The sequence below is a fragment of the Mytilus californianus genome, unplaced genomic scaffold (assembly GCF_021869535.1).
Source record: "Mytilus californianus isolate M0D057914Y unplaced genomic scaffold, xbMytCali1.0.p SCAF_6, whole genome shotgun sequence".
In the NCBI taxonomy this organism is placed as follows: domain Eukaryota; kingdom Metazoa; phylum Mollusca; class Bivalvia; order Mytilida; family Mytilidae; genus Mytilus; species Mytilus californianus.
In genome coordinates this window covers 4,223,014-4,249,210 of record NW_026262712.1, presented here as the reverse complement: position 1 = coordinate 4,249,210, position 26,197 = coordinate 4,223,014, and the positions used below count along the sequence as shown (strand labels likewise).

Sequence of the window (26,197 nt, the reverse complement as noted above, 5' to 3'; positions counted from 1 at the left end):
CGTATGATTTTTTTTTTTTGTCCTGTACAAGAATATATATGGTTTAGGGGTTGGGATCTTGACCGTTTACAAGTTCTTAAACAGGCGGGGGTGGGGGTGACCCCATGGGACTCGCCTTATATTTCATTTGATTTGTTTTATGGTCCCATACAAGAATATATATGGTTTCCGCATGGGGATCTTGACTGTTTACAAGTTTTCAAAAAGAAGGGGGGTGGGGGTTACCCCAGGGGATTTCTCCTTAATTTCATTTGATTTGTTTTTTTGTCCCATTCAAGAATATATATGGTTTAGGGGTGGGGATCTAGACCATTTACAAATTATCAAAAAGAAGGGGGTGGGGGTGACCCCCATGGACTTCCACTATATTTCATTTGATTTGTTTTATTGCATACAAGAATATATATGGTTTGGGGGTGGGGATCTCGACCGTTTACAAGTTCTCAAACAGGAGGGGGTGGGGGTGACCCCAGGGGACTCGCCTTTTATTTTTTATTTGATTTATTTCATTGTCCCTTACAAGAATATATATAGTTTCAGGGTGTTGATCTTGACCGTTTACAAGTTTTCAAAAAGAAAGGGGATGGGCGTGACCCCCATGGACTTCCCCTATATTTCACTTGATTTGTGTTATTGTCCCATACAAGAATATATATGGTTTAGGGGTGGGGATCTCGACCGTTTACAAGTTCTTAAACAGGAGGGGGTGGGTTGACCCCAGTGGACTCGCCTTGTATTTCATTTGATTTGTTTTATTGTCCCATACAAGAATATATATGGTTTCTGGGTTAAGATTTTGACTGTTTACAAGTTTTTAAAAAAAGGGGGTTGGGGTGACCCCTAGGGACTCCCCCTCAATTTCATTTGATTTGTTTTATTGTCCCATTCAAGGATAAATATGGTTTAGGGGTGGGGATCTCGACTGTTTACAAGGATACAAAAAGAAAGGGGATGGGGTGATCCCCATGGACTTCCCCTATATATCATTTGATTTGTTTTATTGTCCCATTCAAGAATATATATTTGGTTAGGGATGGGGATCTCGATGGTTTACAAGTTCTTAAACAGGATGGGGTGGGGTGACTCCAGGGGACTCGCCTTTTATTTCATTAGATTTGTTTTATTGTTACCATACAACAATATATATGGTTTCGGGGTGGGGATCTTGACCGTTTACAAGTTTTCAAAAAGAAGTGGGTGGGGGTTACCCCAGGGGTGTTCCTCTTAATTTCAATTGATTTGTTTTATTGTCCCATTCAAGAAAATATATGGTTTAGGGTTGGGGATCTAGAACGTTTACAAGTTATCAAAAAGAAGGGGGTGGGGTGACCCCCATGGACTTCCACTTTATTTCATTTGATTTGTTTTATTGCATACAAGAATATATATGGTTTCGGGGTGGGGATCTCGACCGTTTACAAGTTATCAAAAAGAAGGGGGTGGGGTGACCCCCATGGACTTCCACTTTATTTCATTTGATTTGTTTTATTGCATACAAGAATATATATGGTTTCAGGGGTGGGGATCTCGACCGTTTACAAGTTCTCAAACAGGAGGGGGTGGGGGTGACCCCAGGGGACTCGCCTTTTATTTTTTATTTGATTTATTTTATTGTCCCATACAAGAATATATATAGTTTCAGGGTGTTGATCTTGACTGTTTACAAGTTTTCAAAAAGAAAGCGGGGTGGGGGTGACCCCTATGGACTTCCCCTATATTTCATTTGATTTGTGTTATTGTCCCATACAAGAATATATATGGTTTAGGGGTGGGGATCTCGACCGTTTACAAGTTCTTAAACAGGAGGCGGTGGGGTTGACCCCAGGGGACACGCCTTGTATTTCATTTGATTTGTTTTATTGTCCCATACAAGAATATATATGGTTTTGGGGTGGAAATTTTGACCGTTAACAAGTTTTAAAAAAAAGTGGGTTGGGGAAGACCCCAGGGGACTCCCCCTCAATTTCATTTGATTTGTTTTATTGTCCCATTCAAGGATATATATATGGTTTCAGGGTGGGGATCTTGACCGTTTCCAAGTTTTCAAAAAGAAGGGGGTGGGGGTTACCCCAGGGGTGTTCCTCTTAATTTCAATTGATTTGTTTTATTGTCCCATTCAAGAAAATATATGGTTTAGGGTTGGGGATCTAGAACGTTTACAAGTTATCAAAAAGAAGGGGGTGGGGTGACCCCCATGGACTTCCACTTTATTTCATTTGATTTGTTTTATTGCATACAAGAATATATATGGTTTCGGGGTGGGGATCTCGACCGTTTACAAGTTATCAAAAAGAAGGGGGTGGGGTGACCCCCATGGACTTCCACTTTATTTCATTTGATTTGTTTTATTGCATACAAGAATATATATGGTTTCAGGGGTGGGGATCTCGACCGTTTACAAGTTCTCAAACAGGAGGGGGTGGGGGTGACCCCAGGGGACTCGCCTTTTATTTTTTATTTGATTTATTTTATTGTCCCATACAAGAATATATATAGTTTCAGGGTGTTGATCTTGACTGTTTACAAGTTTTCAAAAAGAAAGCGGGGTGGGGGTGACCCCTATGGACTTCCCCTATATTTCATTTGATTTGTGTTATTGTCCCATACAAGAATATATATGGTTTAGGGGTGGGGATCTCGACCGTTTACAAGTTCTTAAACAGGAGGCGGTGGGGTTGACCCCAGGGGACACGCCTTGTATTTCATTTGATTTGTTTTATTGTCCCATACAAGAATATATATGGTTTTGGGGTGGAAATTTTGACCGTTAACAAGTTTTAAAAAAAAGTGGGTTGGGGAAGACCCCAGGGGACTCCCCCTCAATTTCATTTGATTTGTTTTATTGTCCCATTCAAGGATATATATATGGTTTCAGGGTGGGGATCTTGACCGTTTCCAAGTTTTCAAAAAGAAGGGGGTGGGGGTTACCCCAGGGGATTTCCCCTTAATTTCATTTGATTTGTTTTATTGTCTCATTCAAGAATATATATGGTTTAGGGGTGGGGATCTAGACCGTTTACAAGTTATCAAAAAGAAGGGGGTGGGGGTGACCCCCATGGACTTCCACTTTATTTCATTTGATTTGTGTTATTGCATACAAGAATATATATGGTTTAGGGGTGGGGATCTCGACTGTTTACAAGTTCTCAAACAGGAAGGGGGGGGTGACCCCAGGGGACTCGCCTTTTATTTTTTATTTGATTTATTTTATTGTCCCATACAAGAATAAATATAGTTTCAGGGTATTGATCTTGACCGTTTACAAGTTTTCAAAATTAAAGGGGGTGGGGGTGACCCCCATGGACTTCCCCTATATTTCATTTGATTTGTGTTATTGTCCCATACAAGAATATATATGGTTTTGGGATTGAGATTTTGACCGTTTACAAGTTTTCAAAAAAAGAGGGTTGGGGTGACCCCATGGGACTCCCCCTCAAATTCATTTGATTTGTTTTATTGTCCCATTCAAGGATATATATGGTTTAGGGGTGGGGATCTCGACTGTTTACAAGTTATCAAAAAGAAGGGGGGTGGGGGTGACCCCCATGGACTTCCCCTATATATCATTTGATTTGTTTCATTGTCCCATTCAAGAATATATATTGGGTTAGGGGTGGGGATCTCGACGGTTTAAAAGTTCTTAAACAGGATGGGGTGAGGTGACTCCAGGGGACTCGCCTTTTATTTCATTAGATTTGTTTTATTGTCCCATACAACAATATATATGGTTTCGGGGTGGGGATCTTGATCGTTTACAAGTTTTCAAAAAGAAGGGGGATGGGGGTGACCCCCATGGACTTCCCCTATATTTCATTTGATTTGTTTGATTGTCCCGTACAAAAATATATATATTTTAGGGGTGGGGATCTCGACTGTTTGCAAGTTCTCAAACAGGAGGGGTTGGGGTTGTCCCAGGGGACTCCTGTTTTATTTCATTTGATTTGTTTTGTTGTCACATACAAGAATATATTTGGTTTAGGGGTGGTGATCTCAACCGTTTACAAGATAAAAGCACATTTACAAATTGAAAGGGGATGGGGGTAAGAATATATATGGTTTAGGGAGACTTAATTATCTACAAAATGTCTAATAATGAACAGTAAATTTCAAATTTCATTTATACAGTCCTATTTGTAAATTTCAAACTTTATGTATACAGTCCTACAGATCTAATCAGGAAACAGAAACTTTTCAAATAAATCTGTCACTCCAATGATATTATATGTTAAGATATAACCCAGATCTAATTAATAATTAATAATGTAATTAACTTCAAAATATCTAATAATATAGCTTATAATCATTACCTCCTAGGAAATAGATAATTTTCAAATAAATCTGTCACTCCAATTTTTATTGTGAGATAAGACATTATGATTAGTCATAAAAAAGATAACAAGAGTAAAATATTTAAAAATTCCACTTTTGGATATTAAAAATGGCGAAAACTCACAAAGGAGATACACTAATATCTTGAAAACTGAACTACACCTTCATTAAGTCCCAGGAAACAACATATTTAAATTTTGAAAAAAAATTGTTAAAGCGTTTTCATGTTATTGTGCTGACACTGTTTGGCAGCCGCCCAGCGTACATTACCATTTTAATAACCGATATTTCCTTTGGAAATCAAGTTAATAAGTGACGTATTTCATAATAAAATGCTCCGCTGGGCGCAGCTTGATACGACCACAAAGGTCAAACCCTGAACAGTTGGGGCAAGTATGGACACAACATTCAAGCTTGATACAGCTCTGAATTTGGATTGTGATTAAATATTTGACACAGCATAGGTTTCTGACACAGAATGAATGTGGTCTAAGAACTTAAATTTTTTTTTAATTTACCTATTATCAATTATGGTCCAATATCCAATATTTAAATACATGGTTAGATTCAGCATATCAAAGAATCCAAAGAATAAAATTTTTGATGAAATCAAGCAAAGTTTAATTTTGGACACTTTTGACTTCAATGTGGACCAATTTGATAACGGTGCCCAAAAATCAAAAATCTAAATACATAGTTAGATTCAGCATATCAAAGAACCCAATATATTCAATTTTTGTTGAAATCAAACAAAGTTTCATTTGGACCAACTTGAAAACTGGGCCCATAATCAAAAATCTAAACACATGTTTAGATTCACCATATCAAAAAACCCAAAGAATTCAATTTTTGTTAAAATCAAACTGAGTTAAATTTTGGACCATTTGGAACTTAATGTAGACCAATTTAAAAGACGGGACCCAATATTAAAAATCTTAATACACGGTTAGATTTGGCATATCAAAGAACCCAAATAATTCAATTTTTGATGAAATCAAACAAAGTTTAATTTTGGACCCTTTTGACCTCAATATGAACCAATTGGATAGCGTGGCCAACAAATAAACAATCTAAATACATGGTTAGATTTAGCATATCAAAGAACCCCATATATTCATTTTTTATTAAAATCAAATCCCCTCCCCAAATTTTAGGCCAAGTGAGCTAAAAAAGGAAAAAAAAAGGAAAAAAAAATCCCCCCCAATTTTTTGAACCCCCTTATGATTCATCACCCCCAAACTCAATTCCAGCCTTCCCTTTGTGGTGAGGTACCTTGCAGTACAATTTCAGAGAGATCCATACATTTGAACACAAGTTATTGTCTGGAAACTAGAAAAATGCTTGTTTTTTTGCCCCTTTTTGGACCCAATTTCCTAAACGTTTTGGGCAATTACCCCCAAACTCCAACCCAGCTTTCCCTTTGTGATATGGAACCTTGTAGTACAATTTCATAAAAATCCCTACACTTACACACAAGTTATTGTCCTGAAACTAGAAAAATGCTTGTTTTTTTTGCCCCTTTTTGGTCCCTACTTCCTATAATTTTGAGGCAATTACCCCCAATATCAATCCCAGCCTTCCCTTTGTGGTATGGTACCTTGCAGTACAATTTCAGAGAGATCCATACACTTGAACACAAGTTATTGTCTGGAAACTAGAAAGATGCTGATTTTTGGCCCTTTATTCCTAAACGTTTTGGGCAATTACCCCCAAACTCAATTCCAGATTTCCCTTTGTGATATGGAACTTTGTAGTACAATTTGAAAAAGATCCATACACTTACACACAAGTTATTGTCATGAAACTAGAAAAATGCTTGGTTTTTTGCCTTTTTTGGCCCCTAATTCCTAACATTTTGAGGCAATTACCCGCAAACTCAATCCCGGCATTCCCTTTGTGACATGGAACCTTGTGGTACAATGTCAGAGAGATCCATACACTAACACACAAGTTATTGTCAGGAAGTTACCAAAATGCTAATTTTTTGCCCCTAATTCCTTATCTGTTGGTACCATACCCCCCAAAATCAAATTCCAAACCTTCCTTTTGTGGTATTGAACCTTATGGTTAAATTTCATAGAGATCCATTCACTTAAACTAAAGTTATTGTGCGAAAACCAACGTGTCTTCGTACGACGACGAATCGACATCAACGACGCCAACGTCATACCAATAAACGACCGCAAAAATTTTTTGCAGTCGTATAAAAATAAGTTGTTAAAAAGAGGACATTTACTAAAACTGGCCACATTCTAAAAACAAATTTGCTAATTTCCAAATTCCAGGAGCGATCATCTAGCACCGTAGGAAAGTATAGGTGATTACTTTTGAGTTATTGTAAAAAAAATACCTGTCTACAAGTTTTAAGAAATTCGAATATTTCTTTCAACAAAGTTTGAATAGTGATGCACTTTCAATTCTTGAAAAAAATACAGTCAAACTAGTATTAAGCAGTCACTCATGAGAAGTATCAAAAGTGACCACTCAAGAGAGGTGACCTTTTAAGTGAGGTTTCAAATTATTCTGATTCTCAGACATCACCAGCGGTTGGGAATGCGGCAAGGCATTTTAGTGTTTTCAATCGGTAGAGTTATCTTTCTTAAGGCAGTGAAATAAAAAAAAATGACTGAATCGGTTGCTGTAAATTTGAGGAAAACATTCAAAATATTTATATTCGTGAAAAAATAAGTCGATGATAGGGTTTTTAATGGAAATGAAAAGATAGTTAAAAATATTAAAAAACCTTTGTTAACAGTTGAAATGACGATTTCGTGCGAACATAAGTTGTTTGCTGACCACGTTAGAAAGGCGATGACAGCTGAAAAAAATAAAACTATACAGACAAAACGTTTGGGAGGGTCTTAAAATGATCGTTGGAGGCAAGTAATCGCTGAAATGAGGTGACTGTTAAGGCAGGTTTTACTGCATCTTGAAACCTACAATGTGAGGCTTATGGCCACCTTCCTCTAAACTAAATTGAATAATTTTTTTCTTTTCTTTTGCTAGGAAATTGTTGCATAGTCATGAAAGTGTGTTTGGTAATATCTGAGGAATCAAAAATAGTTTAAAACAATTGGGCATATGATGACCAACTTGAAACCTAAGTTTAAAGTCATATGAAAGGGGTTTCTTGTAATTCTAATGTTATTGAAATTATTGAACTAATGCATGCATATATACTTAACTAAGTTTTCCTTAACAGTTATAAAATGAGTTGTTGTTGTATCAAGGTCAATTATGTCTAACGACATCTTGGATTTTGAAATAATCGGAAATAATTGGTCTCGATCGTTAGTGAAATAGGCAAATTTCAAGAGAAGAATGTAATTCATTTGTAAAAATTTCAACTTATTGAAGAAAATTATGTGTGTTATGATATTTTTATGACAGTTTCTTACAAATACAGAATATTATTTATTTGATTTAATTTTTTCAACCTTGCCATTTAAGGGGAGATAACTCAGATAAAGATACTTTTATAAAGGATCCTATTTTATTTTGTAGCTAGAAAACAAGTCCAGTGACCCCAATTTTCTTTTTTATTTTCCGAAAGCACATTAAAAGAGCTATCTTCTCATATTTCATCTTTAAATTCTATGGTTTAGTTTTCTTTTTATCACACACAATAGGAGTTTCCATGCAAAATCTATACAAAATCTGACCATTTTGCACAACCTGTAGCTTGACAAGAAGCCTGGTGGCCTATTTTCATTTTAAACAAAAGCATGATATAAACTACATTTAAGCAAATTATTAAAAAAAAAATCCATGCATTTTGATTTAGACACCCCTTCCCCAATCAACCTTAAATTTGTTCTTTAAGAATCATTTATTATTATTTACCATCCAGTGCATGTGTGTTTACATTCTCTCATCACGGTTTTCCCCTTGCACTTGCGCTGTGCGGTGGCCGAAGTTCTATCGAGTGGTCTCATAGTTAAGGTCACTGCATGTATATATACGGGAAAATTTCGACAATAATAAATAGAATTTTCTTTAACAAGAAAGTTCACATACACTTGTTTTATAGTTAAACTTTAAACTAAGCCATTCAAGTATATAAAACATATTCAACCTTTTTCTTAAACATGTTAAATTTGAAGTTTCATATGACTTTAAATAAATTGTTGTGTATACTCTAGCTATCATGACCTTTGTTACATTAATCTGGTTTCATAGTTGCCAAATCATACACTCGGATGTAAATGTTAATGCTCTAAAAGAAAATCATGAAAAGAATAATATATTCACTTTTTTACACGTTAGTGTATCAACTCTTTTCATCTTCAAATAAATTTCATATTGGGGCAATTAGTTATCAAAGGTACCAGGATTATAATTTAATAAGCCAGACGCGCGTTTCGTCTACATAAGACTCATCAGTGACGCTCAGATCAAAATAGTTATACAGCCAAACAAGCACAAAGTTGAAGAGCATTCAGGACCCAAAATTCCAAAAGGGTGTGCCAAATATGGCTAAGGTAATTTATTCCTGGGATAAGAAAATCCCAAGTTTTTCGAAAAATTCAAAGTTTTGTAACAGGAAATTTATAAAAATGACCATATAATTGAAATTCATGTCAACACCAAAGTACTGGGCAGGTGATACCCTCGAGGACGAAACGTCCAAATTGGGGATCAATCGCATCAAAAAGTCCACTTTTGTAACACTTTCGTTTACACTAGATCAAAATGAACTAACGGTAATCAAATCATTTATTTCATACTTATATTCTATTCATAATGATTTCATAGCTGAATATAACCATTAGCTTACCATAAATATCAACAGCAAAAAAGAAGGTTGATAGCTTCCGAATATAAATAGCACATAAATAACACATCTAGCACGAAGCGCAATCCGTGTTCACAAAACACATCAGCAATATGTATTTATTCATTTTCATGAAGTATGAGAAGTACTGAATTTTAGACATTAACAAATTCAAGAGTGGACAAAGGAATAATTTCTATGTAAAATGTCTTTAACAAACAGTCTATAGTCTTAATCGGTGTTAACTAGGTGTGGCAAAGATTCAAAAAAGATGCGAAGGATACCAAAGTGATTCAAAATAAACTGTTAACACAGAGATATGTCTCGCCTATTTGTTACTTTGATAATGCAAATGTTGAAATTAAAATAGCAATACTTTTTACATGTAAGTTATGCAAATATTCAAAGTCAATGAACCATGACTGAAGGTACAGGGCTAAAGAATCTCCATGGAAATGGGATGTGCCAATGCTAATACAACTGCAAACCAAATACCATTGACTTTTCATAAGTCGTTCCCTTTAAACAAACCTTAATACAAACATTAACTTGTAAACTATGTAAAAGTTTGAAAGTCAATGAACCATAATTAGGGGGTGGGGATATATACTGTAAATTCAGAAATTATTGCGTGCATTTATTATTGCGATTTTGTCATTTTAGTCTAAAATGCGATTTTAATTTTTGCGATATTGAGAAAGGATCAAATATTCTCCATGGACATGAGATGTGCTAATGCTTATACAACTGCATACCAATTAACATTGACCTAACACTAAAGGTTCCCCTTAAACTGACCTAATCACAAACTAATACATGAAAACTAAGCAAAAGTTCAAAGTCAATAGACCATGAATGAGGGGGTGGGGCCAAATAATCTCCATGGAAATGAGATATGCCAATGCTTATACAACTGCATACCAAATATCATTGCCCTACCACTAGTGGTTCCCCATAAACTAACCTTATCACAAACTAAGCAAAGTTTCAAAGTCAATAGACCTTGACTGAGGGGGCGGGGCCAAGGCCAAATAATCTTCATGGTAATGAGATGTGTCAATGCTAATACCATCCCTTGGGTAATTAAAAATGTAATTGTAATTAGCTGTAATTAATTACAATTTTGAAAGTAATTCAATGTAATGTGTAATTGAACATATTTTCAATTACATGTAATTGAAAGTAATTAATTACGTTGCCTTTAGCCATGTAATTATGAATTACTTTTCAATTACTTTCAATTACATTTATATATTTGCTGGGACATTTTAAACATTTTTGGCTTTTCTGATGCAATCACACATCATGCACTTGTAAATTGTATTTTTCCTACAATTAGATTGCACTTGGTACATTTTTTATACCTTATAAACATTTTAATGTGTTGAAAAAATATAAAACATTCCTTAATACTTCATTAACATTATAGCATTAATATAATCTTTAACATTTGTATTTAGTTCATTAATTATTTTTACACATGCATACATAAAAAAATTAAAAACAATACCAATTCATTGACATGATTGGCATATAATTTGTAGATATGTTGTTTTAAGAATTAACAATAATCTTTGCCAAAGGATATTGCTTTCACTTAACTAATTTTGAAGTATAAGAAAGTCCCTTGATTAAAATGCCAAAGGCCATTTTTATTTTTAACTATAACCATCATATTTATGTTAAACTCTGTTCAGATGGATATTATTTAAACACTTTCTACAAAATTTTAAATATAGCAGTCAAAACATACAAGAATGGAGTCCAATGTACTTGACAATTTTGACTTGCTAAAAGACAAGTTTGGAAATTTAATAAAAGCAAAATGCTATCATTGCTCTTCTGTAAAAAAATGGAAATTTGAAAGTTACCTTAATTTTTGTGACTCACATGTCACAATCAGGTTTTTAGTAGAAACTTGAAATTTTGAGAAAAACATTTTTAAGAATAAAAAATATATTCATTTGTATCTACATGATATATAATTTTACCAAAAAATTGTTTCCATAAAAATAAGAAATGTAATAAAATAATCAGTATTGAAAAGAAGCTTGTACAAATGTTTTCACTGTTAAATAGTCCATGTTTGAAAGTTTTATTCTATGGTGTTGTCATTTTTATGATTTATCCTATATGATATAGCTTTCCAATGTCTTTGGCCAAAAGAAATTCAATTGTAATTAATTACATTGGCAATGTAATTGCAATGTAATTAATTACATTTGAAAACCAATGTAATTGTGATGTAATTAATTACATTTAAAAATCAATGTAATTGAAATGTAATTAATTACTTTGACATGTTATTGACCACAGGTCTGGCTAATACAACTGCATATCAAATATAATTGACCTACCACTAGTGGTTTACCATGAACTAGACCTAATCACAAACTAAAACATTGTTGACTCCGCCGCCGCCTATGCCGGAAACAGCATACCTATGTCTCGCTTTTTGACTCCGTTAACGCGAGATAATCATAAGTCGAAAAAAAAAAAACATACAACGCCATGGTATAAAAAGAAAAATAATAAGAACCAATGCTTTAAGGAAAAAGTGAAAGTTTAATTTATTTGTTCTTTTTTTGTTAAATAAAACAAATTTGGATAAGTAGATTTAAAAGTAAGAAACATTTATTAGTTCCATAAATCCCTTCTTTAAAGCAAATTTATTTGACATTATTTTCACAAGATATTTTAGCCTTGACAACGAAAACTTAACCTTGACCACTGACCCATGAAATGTCTGACGGACATGTAGACCTTGCAAGGAACTAATATACCAAATATAGTTATCATTTTACTTATAATATGTGATTATTGCACATGACAAAAACAATATTACAGTGAACATGAGATCAAAGACGATGGAAATATGACAGATGGAAACTTTGTAACATAATTCATTTGAATACAAAGAATGAAACTGGCCAATCAAAATATTTGCATATGTATGCAAATGAACTACTGTATACATGTATACTTTACAAATTTTTAAATCAAACTTTGTTCAAAATTTTAAAGTTAGGTAAGTACATTTAAAGGTTTTAACAACAAATTGAAGAGCACCTTCAACTTAGCTACAAATAATGTCAAAGATTCATATTTGAATGTTCAGTGGTAGTTGTTTGTTGATGTGGTTCATAAGTGTTTCTTGTTTCTTGTTTTTTATATTAGATAAGCCCATTGGTTTTCCTGTTTGAATGGTTTTACGCTAGTCATTTTTGGGGCCCTTTATAGCTTGCTGTTTTGGTGTGAGCCAAGGCTCCATGTTGAAGGCCGTACTTTGACCTATAATGGTTTACTTTTACAATTTGTGACTTGGATGGAGAGTTGTCTCATTGGCACTCATACCACATCTTCTTATATCTATATACAAAATAAATGAATCCTTTACTTGCCACAGTAATTAGTTTTTCTTCTTTTCCATACCACACCTGAGTAAAATTTACAGCACATGCCTATTTAATAATGATGTGATTAATTTGTTAATGTAAAATAAAATGCTCTGCTAGGGGCAGCTGGATACGACCGCAGAGGTTAAACCCTGAACAGTTGGGGCAAGTATGGACACTACATATAAGCTTGATACAGCTCTGAATATGGATTGTGATTAAATATTTGACACAGCATAGGTTTTGTCACAGAACAAATGTGGTCAAAGAACTGAAAAAAAAAATGGAATTGGATTTTACCTTTTATGGTCCAATATCCAAAATCTAAATACACGGTTAGATTCAGCATATCCAAGTACACCAATAATTGTATTTATTTTAATTATTAATTGACCATAATATGATAATATCTTAGTACATCAAGAAGTTAATTTATTTATTTGTTAATGGACAATTTTAGCTAAGTTTTAAAAGGGGTTTGCATCATAAAAATATATATATATATAACATTCTGAAAATTAATTTATATAAAATAACACACAAACCTACCACGAAGTTCTTCAAAATAATAAAAAAAAATGAAAAAAAAAACAATTTCGAAAATATCATTCATCATTAATACAGTGTCTTTAAAATATCCATAAAACTTATCTCTTTTCAAAATATCTAATAATGAACAGTAAATTTCCAACTATATTTAAACATATTTCTAAAATTAGAATATGATGCTATATCTATTTTTAACTATGACCCATTTTAAAATTTCCAACAATTGTGCAATACAGCTCTAAATTTAGATTGTGATTAAATACTTGATAAAGCATAGTTCCTGACACAGAATGAATGTGGTCTAAGTACTTTAATAATCTAGAATTGCACATTTACCAATTATGTTCTAATATCCAAATCCTAAATACATGGTTGGAATCAGCATATGGGCTATTTAAAAAAAAATGATGACAAAGAGTGACAAATATGGTAAAACATTTAGTCATTGCAAATCTATTTTCTAGCATTCTACTTTAATCCAGAGACATTCAAGTTTACAAAACTACTTCTGGTTAATGCAAAAAAATAAAAATGAAAATTTTAACAACATTTTACTAATAAGAATTCATCAACTTTTCAAAGGAAACAACAACATACTATAATCAACTTACACACATAAATAAGTATGAATATATTAACGTAATTTGTTTGTTTGTTGAATTAAAGGTAATAGTTGATTTTCCTATAATTTTTTTCTCTTATATACAGGGATTTTTTTTAATATGTAAATTTCACCAATTTTCAGTGTATTCTTTAATATCTATAAAGTTTTTATATCTCTTTGCAAAAGCCTTAACTTTATATAATAAACTGTTAACACAGAGATATGTCTCGTCTTTTTGTAATTTGGTAATGCAAATGTTGAAATTAAAATAGCAATACTTTAACAGGTAAGTTATGCAAATATTCAAAGTCAATGAACCATGACTGAAGGTACATGGCTAAACAATCTCCATGGAAATGAGATGTGCCAATTCTAATACAACTGCATACCAAATACCATCGACTTATTATAAGTCGTTCCCTGTAAACATGTAAACTAAGCAAAAGTTTCAAAGTAAATAGACCATGACTGAGGGGGCGGGGCCAAATATTCTCCATGGAAATGAGATGTGCTAATGCTTATACAACTGAACACCAATTAACATTGGCCTACCACTAATGGTTCCCCTTGAACTGACCTAATAACAAACTAATACATGTAAACTTAGCAAAATTTTCAAAGTCTATAGACCATGACTAAGGGGGCGGAGCCAAATAATCTCCATGGAAATGAGATATGCCAATGCTTATACAACTGCATACCAAATATAATTGACTTACCACTAGTGGTTCCCCATAAATTGACCTAATCACAAACTAATACATGTAAACTATGAAAAGTTTCAAAGTCAATAGACCTTGACTGAGGGGGCGGGGCCAAATAATCTCCATGGTAATGAGATGTGCCAATGATTATACAACTGCATACCAAATATCATTGACCTACCACTAGTGGTTCACCATAAACTAGACCTAATCATAAACTAATACATTGTTGACGCCGCCGTTGACGCCGATGCCGGAAACAGCATACCTATGTCTCGCTTTTTGACTCCGTCAATGCGAGACAAAAATTATAAGAAGTCAAACATATATGATCTCATTACATCCTCTGAAAATTTCACACCAATTGCTTCAGTCAATTCTAAGCTTTCTTCATTTAAAAAATACATACATATGTTTTTGATCCTTTTGTTACACTCCTGACATATTTTTTCAGTAAATATAAGACTGTTTTTAATGGAATGTATTTTAAACTTACAATCTCACAAAACAAGTGAAACTGTGAGCTACTGCTCACTGATGATACCCCCGCCACAAGTGGATAAATTTAATAGTGTAAAAATATGTAAGTGTTCGGTAAACAGGAAGTTGTTGAGTGATGAATCTGAAAAGCATCACACGGTATAGCTGACTTATATAAACCCTGAAACCAAATTTCAGAAATGCTTGTATTGTAGTTCCTGAGAAAAATGTGACGAAAATTTTCAACTTGGCTATCATGTGTAAAATGATACAAGTGTTCGGTAAACAGGAAGTTGTTGAGTGATGAATCTGAAAACGCATCACACGGTATAGCTGACTTATATAAACCCTGAAACCAAATTTCAGAAATCCTTGAAATGTAGTTCCTGAGAAAGATGCGACGAAAAAATATTCATGGGATGGAAGGACGGACTGGACGGACTGTCGGATAGACGGACGGAAAAACAGACATAGGGAAAACAGTATACCCCCACTTTTTTAAAGCGGGGGTATAAAAATAAACCTATTAGACACTTGATTATGTTTTTTTTTAAATTCCTGAACGAAGAGTTAACTTTTAACATGTTTAATGTGAATTACAGTTTACACTTTAGTTTTTTAAGAATGTTAGGTAAAAAGTGTCCAGAAAAATCACTTTGCAAGACAGATTGACTATTCTCCAACTTTCTCATTACATTGTAAAGATGTTACAATTATTGTAATAAGGAATCATGTTGAATTTTGTTTTAGATGCTACATTAGAAACTAGTCAGGAATGTAACATATGTTACACTCCTGACCAGAATTCATTGCTACCATAAGATGGTAGCAGTATGTGCTCTGGATAAAAAATACTGTCCAAAAATGTACCCAAAAATGTCAGGAGTGTAACGCTTTTAGTGCGACATTTATGTTATTTTTTATAGAAACAATGTTGTTATTGTTAGTTTTTTTTCTTGAATTTAAGTGTGAACACCACCAATTGCAGATCATCAGTAACAAGCATGCCATTATCATGGCCTTCATTGGTTTGTATGCTCAATACTTGTACGTCAGGAGTGTAACACATTTAAACAAGCTAGTTCAATCGCAATTTTAGTTCAAAAATTTAATAAGTAATAATGTAGACTTGTCTTCTGTGTTAAGCTGAGGTTTAGTAATGTCATTTTTTAATAATTGTCAGCTTGTTTTTCTTCCAATAACTTACCTTTGCTAATTATATTGAAATAATGCATTTTTTTGTGTTACACTCTTGACATAGAAGTATATGTAAAAAACATAGTGCATGTTTTTTGTTGTCATTTCGTAAACTGACGTGTTGATGCTTTTCCTGGAGCTGGCGTGCGATTATTGATTAAACATCGATAAGTGCATATTGCAATAACTGTTCAGTCATACTTTTTTCGTTTATAAATGTAAAATGTATATTTAATTTGCATAAATCTATGGAAAAACTATGTCAATTCGTCAAAAATGGAGCTTTTTAGCGGTGAGTTCTCTTTGTAAAGATTCATATTTGCGTATTTTCCTTACAAATACCATCATCAAACAAATCAGAGACATTTTATTTTAATCATTTAAAACGTTGTGTAAAAAACAAAGTATGCCATATAGTTCCACCTCTCACAATGATAAGAATATCTTGTTAGCGTCCAACATCCATCTGCAGTCATTGTTAACCTTGACTCGATTTGGAATCGGCTTTCCCGAGTTATTTATATAAATAAATAAATAGCGAAAAAAGAAGGTCTTACCCATATTTCAGCGTAAAAAAAACACCTGATTGTTAAGGGGGGGATTAAAAAAGAAACTATTCTTGATTTTCTAAAAGTCTAAATATAAAATGTTTACATTCACTTTCCCATCATTGGAATGTTGATCATTTATTTATAGTTGTATATATTTTTATACGAGATACTTTTAGGATTTATTATCTGAACTTACTGGACTTTTCCATTTTGAATTGAAACTTTACCTCTTTTATTCAATTTTGTTACCCCCCCCCCCAAAAAAAATAAAAAATAAAACACACACACCCACACACCAGACAGAGACAGTGAAAAACCATATATTTACTGCCTATATGACATGTCACTTTTAGCATTATATATAGAATCCAATATTCCCCTTATTCATTATGTAAAACTTCTGATTTCCTAATATAACATTAAATCTAACCGTCACCTATATATACCAGAGCCTAAATGACACTGAGTTTGAAATATTTTTGTCTAATCATTTCTGCTAGCAATTTTGATACTGACATCCTTGGATCTGCACAAAATTAACATTGTCAGACTGGTCAGATTGAAGTAATAGAAGAAATTTATAAAAGACAGCCAATTTTCAAGTACCAATATTTTTTTCCTTCTATGCATTTGGTACAGGGAAATAGAACAAATCATTCTGCATTGAATTACACCCAGTAAACATCAATGTAATACATATGAGTTGCATGTCTTAATTCTCTCTCTAGGTGAGAACTGAATATCTTAGGGTTTTTTTGTGTTGTTGGGTTGCTTGTCTAACTATTGTATACCCTGTCCCAACATTAGCTTTCATGTATTATTTACTTAGTAGTATGTATGACTGGCATATCACATATGATACCTTCAGTTGGTTGCATACATTTTATGTAAAAACAGTTTATTTGTTTTCCAATTTTGGAAAATATATTAGAATTAGGAGATAACTGTATTGTATTTTAAGCTTGGCCTTCGTACAACATAGATTTTACTGTCGCAAATTGAGTTTACCTAGCGACGCGGAGCAGAGCTAGGTAAACGGATATTTGCGACAGTAAAAATCAAGTTTTACGAAGGCCAAGCTTAAAGTACAATACAGTTATCTCCATTCTAATGCCATATATTAAAATAAATTACATTATTTTACTAAATATTTTGGCTTAAAAATGCCATAAATGAAAAAGTCCGCGAAACTGTTGCATCGTCTTTAGCATCTAAACAATGTGACGTCATATGTATACTCTGGATGTCAAACATAAATACTAGACGTATGGTTTCGATATAGATAATAAGAAGATTTTGAGGCTCAAAATGGGACTTTATTTTTTGAGAAATTACATACCCCAAAAAAATCGGAATTCAAAATGGTGGCTTTTTTAGTTGCGGACTGGTAGAACGTGGAATCTAACCCCTCAAAATATTTGTCAACGTCCAATGAAAATTATCGTTACAAACGAATTGCATTAGAATTTGGTATTATCTGTGTTGTCTCAAGTTTGATATTGAAATGAAAGTCTTTCTTTTTGTCATTTCTTTTTTTTTTTTTTTTATTATGAAACATCGTTTCTCTAATTCTTACACGATTTATCCTTTTCCTGACCTGTTGAATATTTATATTTAATCAACGTGTGATTTGTTTGATCTCAGTTATTCATTGGTCAAAATTCGATTATGACGTCAAATTTCTTGCTTTCCTCTGAATTTCCTATTGTGATGTCATGAAAAAAGGCGACCATGCCTGATTGCGCCACATAGAAAGAACACATCTTATTGCAAATCTTCGAAAGGTAGGATTGAATTTGTCTGCATATCGTTTAAAAATCATTAGAGAAACAGATCCCACCACCAAATCTTGTGCAATACGATATTTATCCACTCTCGACAGTTAAATCTTAAATTTTTAAAACGGTTGGCGAGCCTCACATTTTAAATTTGAAAATTTAAACTAGCTTGAGTGGATAAATATCGATACATTGGTAGAATCTATATATAATATGTCACTTGTAATACTAATTTATATGGTTTGAAAATGAAAAGACTAAATATTTCAGAAGTACATAATTTTCACATTACTCCTTTTGTGTAGTGAGGATACCCTAAAATGTGAAAAGCAAAGTGTTTCAGCCAATATTAACTAGAGCATATTGGGTGGGTGTTTTGGTCAATAAATTTAGGAAATGTATTGCTTTCCCTGAAGCCCGCCATAAAAAAACAAGAGGCTCTCAAGAGCCTGAATCGCTAACCTGTAATTTTTTGCTTAAATCTTTCATCAATGATAATTTTTGCTATTCAATATATATTAACGAGTTGCTTAAAAATTCCATTTAAATGTTCTATGTATTTATCGTATTTTCTTCAAAAGCAAAAAAATGCATTTTACCCCTATGTTCCATTTATGCCATAGTGGCTATGTTTTTTGACTTACAAGGAAATAAAATACAAAATTTATACTAGATATTCTGAAACTCATTCAGCCCAAGTTTAGCTGAAATTCATTCAGCAGTTTCAAAGGAGCAGATTTTTTAAAGTAAGCAAACTAGATGACCAAATTGTGAAAATTTGTCTTTAAAGGGCTATAACTCCTTAAGGGGTCAATTTACAATATTGGTTATATAAACTTATTTGTAGATCTTACTTTGCTGAACACTTTTGCTGTTTACAGTTTATCTTAATCTATAATAATATTCAAGATAATAACCGAAAACTGCAAAATTTCCTTAAAATCATCAATTCAGGGGCAATAACCTAAAAATCAGATACCCGATTTGGCTGATAATTTCAGGGCAGGCACAAAGCAGGGCAGACGTTGACTTAATGAGTACTTCAACTTCTCGTCTGATTTGCTCTAATTAAATGCTTTAGCTCGGCCATGTTTTCTGAGGAAACAGAAAATAAAACACAAACTTTATTTTAGACACACTAAGGATCATTCAGCTTAAGTTTGGTTGGAATTGGTTCAGTAGTTTCAGAGGAGAAGATGTTTGAAATAGTTTACACCGGACAGACAACGACAACAGACGACGACGGATGCCAAGTGATGACAAAAGCTCACATTTCCTTTGGAAAGGTGAGCTAAAAAAAAAAAAGATATCAATAAGATGTTTCCTTTTAATGTCTTAGGTTTTAATTGAAAAACAAACATAAAACTGGAGGTAAAAAATGTTCTTTTCCATTCACATTACACTACACCAAAAGGCAGATTTACATCAATTTCGGCAGTCATGTAAATGTTTGACAAATATAACTACTTTTCTGCCAGATATATTTGCGGACCTACTAATGTATATGTAAATGTATTATACCTTTGACATTATTTAGGAGGTCCTCAAAGATATGCTAAAGATAATTATTTTATTTCCATAGCTTTACTCATATTCCAAAGATATGTAAAGATAGGCCATAAATTTGCATGCACTTTCCCGGATAGGAGATGTTAGCAAAGTTTAAAATTTGCAGAACTGTTTTATAGAGGTGTGGGCAGTTTTGAGAGACCGCGGTTTATAAAACATTTACAACCAATGTAAATACTGTCAAATGTTTGTGTTATATTTGCAAACGTTTGTCGATATGGTTCATGTATGTAATGAAATGTATTTTATTTACTAATACTTTACATTATGATAGTTATTTTGATAAATATTGATATATGCAACATATCTTTACAGAGGTATGCAAAGTTTTGAGAGACCACGGTTTATAAAACATTTACAGCCAAAGTAAATGCTGTCAAATGTTAGCTTATATTTGCAAACATTTGTCGATATCGTTCATGTATGTAAAGAAATGTTTTTTATTTACTCATGTACTAATACATTCCAGTATTATATTTTTTGGTAAATATTGATTTTTGCAACATATCTTTACACAGGTATGTAAAGTTTTGAGAGACCGCGGTTTATAAAACCTTTAAAACCAAAGTAAATGCTGTCAAATGTTTGCTTATATTTGCAAACATTTGTCGGATTCGATCATGTACGCAAAGAAATGCATTTTATTTACTACATAGTTATTATATGAAACATTGATATTGTTAAGATATCTTTACACAGGTATATAGCTTTGCGAGACTGTGGTTTGTATTTAACATGTACAGCAAACATAAATGAGGGTCTTGATTACAGCATAAAGAAGTAACAAGAAAATAATCGACTCCCAACAAATTAGATAAAATTGGTCTAATATATACAGAATAGAAAAAAATCATGAAAATGGACACAAAATATAAAACATAGAGAAATATGACCTAAATTATCAAGGAATACAGATATGAAGGTCCCCATCCAGACCCTAGTATTATTTCGCATTTACGAAGAAACTATAGCCACATATTGTACTTTTTGCAGCAAAGTTTAAGTATTGATGGTTTCAGAGACCGTACGAATATTTGAATTGATGAAGTAGATAGTGTTCTTCCCGAATTCAAAACAGATCTGAAGATATAATTAATGATATTAAAAACTAGCAGGGTGCTTTTTAAATGTCAGACCGAAGATATTTTTTCTATTTGAATAAATAAGAAATCTTCAAAGCTTTACTCCAGAACCATGGAAAACATTGAAACGTTAATGAGGATTTTCTTTTTAAGATCTTTCTTGTATAACAAAACACAAATGCTTTAAAATGTTCTTATATACCTATGTGGAGTTATTTTCTTTCGTCAGGTCTTTCTTTTGACGAATCAACCCAGACGATACCAAGTTTCAATGAAATTTGCTTCAAGGCAGAAAATAATGACCTGTGTAAGGTCATTATTTTCCTTGATAAAAATGCAAACTATAATAATTACTTAAACATTTAATTCGTTTGATAGTATCTCGTGCTAAGGATAAAGACATAAACACTTCTGTCATCTGTTTTTAGACTGAATTACAAAAGTCTTGAACGCACATTTTAACGTCTGAAACAAATAATGTGAAATTTTGTTAATTTATCGCAACAATAAAGGGACAATATTTGAGATGAATTTGATAATGCAAAACCCTTCATAACACTAATATAACAAACCATATTTAACAAATTCATGTGTAGGATTTTGAAAATTGTATTGAGTCACACTGTATTGGAAATCATACATTGACCTATGGATATTCGTTTTTCGTGTTATATGTACATGTATCAGTATTTCGTGCTCTATTCGTGTCACTTCTGAATTTATTACATCTATAGGTACCTATACCTTTTACTCTATCAAATGATCAAATTGCCATGTGCTTTATGATAGGGTTTGGGGGGGTATGATATTTAATTCTGACTAAGTTCTCTGTTTAAAAAAATGTCCTTCAAAAGTGAAAACAATAATTCTGAACTGCTCGTTAAAAACTGTTGAAAAATAATCTGCTTTTCCGCGATGAAAATGTCACGAAAAAATAGAAAAAACATAGCAAACCCCTTTCTTAAAATAAGTTGAAAATAAATTACTTACAAAGTAACATACACCGTAACAATTCATTTGTGTCTAACTTCATGCATTTAGTGATATTTTTTTTGTAACTGGATACAGATTGCTAAAGCTTATTATATCTAGATTAATTAGTGAGTTTTATTTCATGTTTCAAATGAGCCATAGGGCATATTAAAACCAGTACGGATCAGAAAAGAATATCCCACTTTAGTGTGGTCGGTAAAATATGATGGAAATCTTGCAAATCTTTGCAGAAAATAATATTTTGTTACGGTATGTAAGTCAGATAATGCATATTTTGAGGTTTTTCTTGTCGTAAAAAATTAACACACCTCGGGATGTCAGGATTGCCCTCCGGTTGGTCTTTCATTTGATCAATCCTGACACCCCTCGGTGTGTTATACGACAAGAAAAACCTTAAAATATGCATTATCTATAACATAACTTTCCTTACAGCAGGGTTTACAATTCAGTATGCTTGTATCAGAACGGAAACTTTAACTAAGACGATGAATTGTAACAGTAAACTTATAATTTTTTATAGCATATATAGACACATGATAAATTGGTTGATGGATTGATTTGTGTAAAAGTCCAGCTGCAAATACTACATGAATGTCAGGTGTAGGAATAGATGCACTATTATAATAACACTGTACTAAATTGTAAGCAGCATTACATTTTGTACTTCAAAATATGAAAACAACGATGTCATTTAGGAATGAACTGGAATAAATTAAGATCAAATTGATAAAAAACGGTACATTTTCTCAACCTAAGCTAAAGTCTACCAATCTTGGAGTGGACTTGGAAAAAAGTTTGTTTAGTTTTTGCTTATTTGTGATCTTTTCCCATTTTAAACAAGAGAATAATAATTACTTATTTCAATATAAATTGAGCCAAGGCGTGTGTTTTACATGATCCTATAATTTGAAAATACACTAGTATTTTATCAGAATTTTTATGTAAACAATTGAAAATGTCTAATAATACAATTCACAAAGAGCATGAATCAACTATCCCTTAGTAGGTGGTAAATGTGTCACTTGTATGTAAATGAAGGGATTTCCTGACTGTGAAATTGTTCATCTTTCAGCACAACAGGGTTCCTTAAAATGAAAACCGTATGTGTTTATTAACAAAATTGATCTAATAGCGCTAATTGTGTATAATAAAATCCAGACGTTCTGAAGACATTGATAATATACAATATACCAATTACGCAAGCCAAGAATATGTCAGATAAAGACATCGGGATCATTTCTGTAATTAAACATGCAATTTGTATTCATGAAAATGTGTTAATACTTTGAAAAATATATCTTTTGATATAAACCTAATATATAAGTTTTATAAAAATCTTGCAAGAATTGTACACGGGAGAGATCTAACAAGACTGGACGGAAGGACGGACGCCCAGTATTTCTATGTCCCCCACAACGCGTCGCACGGGGGACAAAAATCCAACAAGATCTTAAAATCATTTTGAATTTAGATTCATATTAATTTGCACTTCTCTCTTCAGGGATGGGTGTGTTTTTGGTGTTTTGAGTTGGACATGATGTACGGGCATGGTACAGCTGGTAAAAAAACGCACCTTTTCACAAAGTGGGGAGACAAAACGACTCACAGACGATTAGCAAAGGTGCCTTTTTGGTGGATGGGCATATTGCTCACATAGGCGTCGGGAAAAGCCCGAGAGTATTCGAATTCGCAGTCTTATAAGGAGTTTTTAAAACAAGTATACAAGTGTTTATGTAAATTAAAAGGGTTGTTATTTCTTTGTGTGCATAAATGAAAATGTGGGATATACAATAAAAAAGCAACTGGCCAATTAACGACACACAAAACCAAAGACATATAGACAACACGTGACTAATGCAGGATGGAGTATTTTTTTACTGCTAATCTGTAGGTTAAGTAAAGATTCGTTGGTCCCTTGAATTGATCCGGAAAGTTAATAAGTATATTTATATAGAAAGTATTAAATCTATCAAATTATAACATCACATGTTCACAACAAAAGTCAGATTTTAGCTATAACAGAAACATATTTCAGTCTTCTAGCTAGTACGTATCTGTTAGTCTTTAAACTTCTTGTATTTCAGGAGAAAACTCAAACCATTATGAAATAAGGAGATGTGGTATGATTGCCAATGAAACAACTTTCCATCAAAGACCAAATGACGTAGATGATAGCTAGCTTACGTTGCTACATTTGAGATCTCCCAATTACCATTCCACTATGAATTAAATATTCAAAAAGATATTTTGTCACCAAATGATTTATAAAATAGAATATTATTACAGTCAAGGGTCTAACTTAAATAAGTTATTAGAGAAAATAACATACATGTCGTTATTGTGGGCTAAAATATAAAAAAAACTGTGATAACATATGTATGTTACATGTTTCAAAGAGGCAATATACATCCTTTACTTTGTTAAATTGTATACAAGTTCTATTGGTATTATTATTGTCTTTATATATACTAAACTTTAGAAAGATATAACAATTTATAATTTGCCAATCATGTATAGTACACCTTTGTTATTACAGAAAATATATGCCTGTAATAACTAAAGGGTGTTATTATAGCTTTTCTACATCTCTTCAAAGCCATTTCTCTGCAGACATATATCACAATGTATTTTAATTCATTGTAAGAAATAATGATCAGAGTAAGTAATTAGGTTCTGATTGATTGATTGATTGATTGTTGGTTGCTTAATGTCCAGTGGCAAATATTTCATGCATATTCAGGACGAGAACAAATTAACAATAAATACAATAGGTAGGATCTGTAATAGGGGCGTCCAGGATTAAGGTCGGAGATATTTAGACTGCCAAGGGAGATGAGGGTATATTGGATAGGGACAGAAATTTAGCCTTGCAACAGGTCACCTACGGACCCCTCAAAGAGTTGTTGCAAGGGTTCTTAACGTGCAAGGAGCGTGGCACTCTCGTTACACGAGGCATCGGATTTAACATCTCCATTCTGAATGGACGTGGCTGCATATTTGTACATCCCGCACAGCCAAACGGACGCCCCACTTTAGCAAGGGTTTTACTGCCGGTCGGAGGAAGACAAATGGTGACCAAACTTCTATTCCCCAGTCACCCTTGGGGGTTAATGAGGTTCTGCGCAAGCTTCCCAGTAATTCCCAAGTGTGTCATTTTATAAGTTACATGCCTGTAATAACTAAGCCTTGTTATTACAGCTAAGTGTATCCCAAAAAAGCCTTGTCTCATTGTTTTACCATGGTTGATCAAAAATGTATTAATTGAATTGGAAAATTAATTATCAAGGTTATGCATTAAGTTTCTGCGCAAAGTTTCAAGAAATCCCAAGAGCCCACTAAAAATAAAAATATAATTTGATATATTAACTAATAACAAACATATGTTACTATAGATTAAGAAATAAAGAGCAGACAACTCATGAAAGTATCTGTAATAACACATGTATGTTATTTTTCTCTAATAACTTATTTAAGTTAGACCCTTGACTGTATTATATATGCTAATATACATTTTGCTCCCTTGACAAAATGCTGGGATCATATTGTTTTACCCGTGTCCGTTGGACAGTCCGTCCCGCACTTGGAATACAGGTTTATACGGTTGATTTCTTAGGACTACTTTTTTTAAGCTTAAACTTTATAATGATTTACCTGGTGTTAGTACATATACTAAAGAACTAAAGATGCGCATCTTGCCAGATTTTCTTTTTTTTATGACAGGTTGCTGAATTAGGCATTTTGATAATATATTCCGAGTATGTTTTTTTCACCTATATTGAGGGTGCATATATAATCTCAGGATCATTTTTTCTAATAATTTTTCAAGAACGACAGAAAGTTGAACTTGGTCTATTTAATTGACATTTTGCATACAGTTTGCAAGGTTTGTCCGACTTACGATGCACACAACCCACACGTTTACATCATACAGAGTATCCTATATTTAGAATGTGTATTTTATCAGGATGTTGATTTTCTTTATAATTTTCACAACTAACAGAATGTTTAAGCTTTCTTGACGGTGCATCAAATGTGTCTTTCAGACGCAACTATTTTAAATTGTATTGTATCGTCCTGAAAATACATGAAATATTTGCCACCAGACGTTAGGCAACCATCATGCAATCAATCAATTCAAATTATTATATTTTACCTCAACATCACTGTTTACCAAATCAAATGTTTGAAGCTT

At 32.9% G+C, this 26,197-nt stretch overlaps 1 protein-coding gene across 7 annotated transcripts in view; it reads right to left on the bottom strand.

Moving 5' to 3' along the window:
* Window positions 1–26,197, bottom strand: part of LOC127706048 (uncharacterized) — a 502,975-nt gene that overhangs the window by 62,725 nt on the left and 414,053 nt on the right. The window lies entirely within an intron of this gene.